This window comes from Elephas maximus, chromosome 1, assembly GCF_024166365.1.
Source record: "Elephas maximus indicus isolate mEleMax1 chromosome 1, mEleMax1 primary haplotype, whole genome shotgun sequence".
NCBI classification, from domain to species: domain Eukaryota; kingdom Metazoa; phylum Chordata; class Mammalia; order Proboscidea; family Elephantidae; genus Elephas; species Elephas maximus.
The window spans coordinates 12860079-12866010 of NC_064819.1; the positions used below are offsets into that span (position 1 = coordinate 12860079).

General features: G+C 43.5%; 1 pseudogene; it reads left to right on the plus strand.

Annotated features, from left to right (window-relative positions):
* Positions 1–390: 390 nt before the first annotated feature.
* Positions 391–1185, plus strand: LOC126057575 (LIM domain-containing protein 2-like; annotated as a pseudogene).
* The last annotated feature ends 4747 nt before the right edge of the window (positions 1186–5932 follow it).

Genomic DNA, 5932 nt, shown 5'->3' on the forward strand with positions numbered 1-5932 from the left:
ATTTTCAATGTCCTTATATGCATGCAAAAGCTGGACAATGAATAAGGAAGACTGAAGAAGAACTGATGCCTTTGAATTATGGTATTGGTGAAAAATATTGAATATACCATGGACTGCCAGAAGAACAAACAAGTCTGTCTTGGAAGAAACACAGCCAGGGTGCTCCTTGGCAGCAAGGATGGTGAGACTTCATCTCATGTACTTTGGACATGATATAAGGAGGACATCATGCTTGGTAAGGTAGAGGGTCAGCACAAAAGAAGAAGACCATCAATGAGGTGGACTGACCCAGTGGCTGCAACAATGGACTCAAGCATAACAACTGTTATGAGGATGGTGCCGGACCAGGCAGGGTTCATTCTGTTGTACAAAGGGTCGCTATGAGTCCGAATGGATTCAGTGCACCTAACAACGATTACTGTTTACCATCTGAACTTGAACAAGTCAGTTACACTTTCAGGGCCTCAGTTTCTTTGCCTAAATCCTGAGCTACGTCAGGGTCAGCAAACTTTTTCCGTGAAGTCCCAGGTAATAAGTATTTTAGGCTTTGCAGGCCATATGTCTGTGTCCCAACTACTCAACTCTACTATAATACAAAAGCAGCAATAGACAGTATGTGAACAAATGAGCAAGGCTCTGCTCCAGGAAAACATTATGGACACTGAAATTTGAATTTTACATAGTCTTCACATGTCATGAAACACTGTTTTGCTTTTGATTTTTTTCAACCATCTAAAACTGTAAAAATCCAGCAGGTGCCAGGTCCCAAACCGGAGCCTCTACCACCTCCAAGGAGCCATATTCCAGGCTTCAGGAGTCGCCCAGGCCACCCCCTCTCATGAAACCAAAAGCAGTGTGGGGAGCAGCACTGTTTAGCGCACCGAGTCCTTCAGCCTCTGGGCCCAGGTGAAGGAGACCTGCGCTGCCTGCCAGAAGATGGTGTAACCGGTGGAGTGACTGGTGGCAGACAAGCTCGTTTTCCACAACTCCTGCTTCTGCTGCGAGCACCGTCACACAAAGCTCAGCCTGGGCAGCCACACCGCACTGCAGAGAGAGTTTTACCGCAAACCTCACTTCCAGCAGCTGTTTAAGATCAAAGGCAATTACAATGAGGGGTTTGCCCGGAAGCAGCACAAGGAGCTCTGGGCCCACAAGGAGGGGGACTTTGGCACCAAGACAGCCTGAGGCCCCACTGACCTGTCACTAGCACTCAAGAGGGGTTGGATGGGGCCGTGGGAAGGGTGGGAAGGAGAACGGAGCTGGGCTGGGGTGGGGGCAGGGGGGGAAGGGGTGAGGCCATCTTGCTCAAGAGAGGTTTGTGGGGCCAGGCTCTGCTCCAGGATTCCTTCCTTCTCCCTCAGTGGGTAGGGGTTGGGGAGCCAGGATTGGGGTCTGTTTAGCACCTTGCTTCCCACTTCTTTCAGCCCACCCCACCCCACCTTACCCCATGCTCCCCTGCGTAACCCCCAAGCCCAAGTACCCTATCGAGGTGCCTTTTCTCCAGCATGGAGTCGGCATGCCCCCCTCAGGGTCTCAAGCTCCCTCACTGCCACCTGGCACTCTGTGCGGCCCAGTGTCTCCCCATCTACCTCTGCTCTTAGCTTGATCCTGAGCCACGGAGACTGGAAGGATGTCAAGAGTGCCATCCACTGGGCCTCAGATGATGCTCACCATGGCTGCCTAGGGGAGGGATGGGGAAGTAGAGCAGCCCTGCCCCCAGCAAGGCAGGACATGCCCCAGTGGGACTGCAGACCATCTCACACCACCGGAGCCAAGAAGTGAAAGCTAAAGCACCTGCCAGGCTGAGAGCCACGGAGGCTGGCAGCAGGACTGGCGAGGCTGTGCTTCTCTCCCCTCCCTCCCACACTTGTTTGTGCTGGCTTTGACTGTTGTGATCAACCACATTTTAAAAATGTTTAAACAGAAAAAAAAAAAGTTGATTTTTTTTCAACCATCTAAAAATGTAAAAACTCATTCCTAGCTCCCTGACCATACAAAAACAGGAAGTGGGCAAGGATTTGGCTCATGGGTTTGTAATTTGTCAACCACTGGGCTATATGGTCTTTAAGCAACTTTCCAGCTCTGGGTCTCCATCTGTTGATTAAACTGCTTTTGATTCCCTAGTTAGCTAATTCTAGGGTGGCATTTTAATCTGTACCTACTTTTATGGCCTAAAACTTTTACTCACATGATATTTAGATAATTAAAGACTTCATATCCTTTATAGAGCTTGCATTATTTTTTTAAATATTTATCATTGGCCTTCCAAATATATGTATACACTATATGGGTTTCCAAACTCCAAAGGCTCTCCCTCCCTTCCCCCATCTCACTTCAGATAGATTCCCAGACTTGTGCACACTCATCTGAGAATCACTGTAATAACTGTTTAGACTTGAAAATTTCCAGTTGAAAACCCCCCCAAAGACCTCATTTCTCCTTTCTTCTGTAAAAGAACATCAGTTTTCCACTAACTGTTGCAAATGAAAAACGGCTAACTTAAACTTACTTCATGGAAGAGCTAGTTCCAGGTAAGACCCTGGCTTGACTTCCTCTCAGTACCATCTTTCTTCCCCATGGTCAGCATCCAAAGAATGAGAGAGAAAAAGAATCCGTAACTTTGTCCTTCTCACCTATTCACCTGAGCCCCTGGGACACAACCTTCAAACCAAGATCTGATCAGCTCAATGACCGGGTAACTTATTAAAGTAGCTACAAGAACAAAACATAGGGGACCTGCAGTTATGTTCAGTTTGTAAAACTTCTTTAACTGCACAGTAGTCAAAACAGCCTGGTACTGGACAACAACAGATACAGAGACCAACTGAACAGAATTGAGAATCCAGACATAAATCCACCCACATATGAGCAGCTGATATTTGACAAAGGCCCAAAATCCGTTAACTGGGGAAAAGACATTCTGTTTAACAAATAGTGCTGGCATAACTGGATATCCATCTGCAAAAAATGAAAAAAGACCCATACCTCACACCATGCACAAAAACTAACTCAAAATTGGTGAAAGACCTAAACATAAAATCTAAAAAGATGAAGATCATGGAAGAAAAAATGGGGACAACATTAGGAGCCCTAATACATGGCATAAACAGTACACAAAACATTACTAACAATGCGGAAGAGAAACCAGATAACTGGGAGCTCCTAAAAATCAAACACCTATGATCATCCAAATACTTCACCGAAAGAGTAAAAAGATTACCTACAGACTGGGAAAATATTTTTAACTATGACATTTCTGATCAGTGCCTGATCTCTAAAATCTACATGATTCTGCAAAAACTCAACTACAAAAAGACAAATAACCCAATTAAAAAATGGGCAAAGGATATGAACAGGCGCTTCACTAAAGAATACATTCCGGCTGCTAACAGATACATGAGAAAATACAATCATTAGCCACTAGAGAAATGGAAATCAAAACTACGATGAGATTTCATCTCACTCCAACAAGGCTGGCATTAATCCAAAAAAACACAAAATAATAAATGTTGGAGAGGTTGTGGAGAGACTGGAACACTTATACACTGCTGGTGGGAATGTAAAATGGTACAACCACTTTGGAAATCAATTTGGCGCTTCCTTAAAAAGCTAGAAATAGAACTACATACAATCCAGCAATCCCACTCCTTGGAATATATCCTAGAGAAATAAGAGCCTTTACACAAACAGATACATACATGCCCGTGTTCATTGCAGCACTGTTTACAATAGCAAAAAGTTGGAAGCAATCAAGGTGCCCATCAGCAGATGAATGGATAAATAAATTATGGTATATTCACATGATGGAATACTATGCATCAATAAAGAACAGTGATGAATCCATGAAACATTTCATAACATGGAGAAATCTGTAAGACATTATGCTGAGTGAAATTAGTCAGTTGAAAAGGACAAATATTGTCTAAGACCACTATTATAAGAACTGGAGAAATAGTTTAAACAGAGAAGAAAATATTCTTTGATGGTTAAGAGAGGGGGGAGGGAGGGAGGGAGAGAGGGAGAGGAGTTTTCACTAATTATAGATAATTTTATTTTAGGTGAAGGGAAAGACAACACATGATACAGGAGAGGTCAACAAAACTGGACTAAACCAAAAGCAAAGAAGTTTCCTGAATAAACTGAACACTTCGGAGGACAGCATAGCAGGGGCAGAGGTTTGGGAACCATGGCTTCAGGGGACATCTAAGTCAATTGGCAAAATAAATTCTATTAAGAAAACATTCTGCATCCCACTTTGGAAAGTGACATCTGGGGTCTTAAACAGAAGCAAGCGGCCATCTAAGAAGCATCAATTGGTCTCAACCCACCTGGAGCAAAGGAGAATGAAGAACACCAAAGGCACAAGGTAATTATGAGCCTAGGAGACAGAAAGGACCACATACACCAGAGACTACATCAGCCTGAGGCCGGAAGAACTAGATGGTGCCCAGCCACAACCAATGACTGCCCTGACAGGGAGCACAACAGAGAACCCCTGAGGGAGCAGAAGAGCAGTGGGATGCAGAGCCCAAATTCTTGTAAAAAGACCAGACTTAATGGTCTGACTGAGACTGGAAGGACCTCAGTGGCCATGGCTCCCAGACCTTCTGTTAGCCAAGACAGGAACCATTCCCAAAGCGAACTCCAGACAGGGATTGGACTGGAATATGGGATGGAAAAAGATACTGGTGAAGAACGAGCTTCTTGGATCAAGTAGACACATGAGACTATGTTGGCATCTCCTATCTGGAGGGAAGATGAGAGGGCAGAGGGGGCCAGAAGCTGGCTGAATGGACAGGAGGAGAGAGAGTGGAGAGAAGAGCTATGCTGTCTCAATAGGGGGAGAGCAATTAGGAGTGTATAGCACGGTGTATGTAAATTTTTCTATGAGAGACTGACCTGATTTGTAAACTTTCACTTAAAGCACAATAAAAATCAATTAAAAAAAAAAAGCTCCTTTAAATTGTAGAGAAGAATGGAAAGAAGTTAGCTGGTTTTAGACTTATTGTTATTGTTGTTAGTTGCTGTTGAGTTGATTCCAACTCTTTTAGACTTATACCTGGTGACGAATAGCCTTAAAAATTCTCTTGGGAGGAGATAAAATAAATTTTTCTCATTGGAATAGAGGAGGAGTATTAGCAGCTTGAATATGGAGTGCCCATGATAAGCTAGGGCCTTGCTACATTTGGTCACATCATCTCATGAGTCAGTTCACCACGTGAAGCAGTGAACACTATTAGCAACCTTAGGGAAGATGAGCAATCAAGGGTCTAGAGGTTTTAACCCATGTACTTGAGGTCACATTAGTATGAAGGAAGAGCCTGGATTTGAATTCAGGCCTCCCTAGAAAAGCACTCCTCTGCTCATTCTATTTGTCTATATATCTCTCTATAAAATCTGCCTGTCTGTCTGTCTGTCTGTCTGTCTGTCTGTCTGTCTGTCTGTCTATCTATCTATCTATCTATTTCATCTCCCCATCTCCTCCCCCTGCCCCTATAAAGTATTAGGTCACTTATGTTCCTTGGGAGTAAACTGACCAATCGAACCAGGTTAAAAACTCCAGAGAGGAGCTGCCCTCTGGGAATTTACCAGATAATAAAACCTACATGTTCTTCTGTGTCTAATCCTTATCAAAAAGCTGATTAGGAGAAATGTTACTTTTGCAGGATAGCAGAGAGACTAGAGCTCATCCTCTAGGTAATACAAATTTGACCCTTAGATGGAGCCAGATCATTGGAGACCCTTACAAGCCACAGTTTTGACTTGTACTGAATCATAAAACATGTGACTTCATTACCCTGCACTGTAAGTTAATGTAATAAACTAAAGTATACTCAAATCATTGCTTAGTTCCTTTGAAATAGTGTGAAAGAATGGTAGATATTTTGAAATAATTCAATGATATTATCAGAGTTTGTACAGATTATGCCCT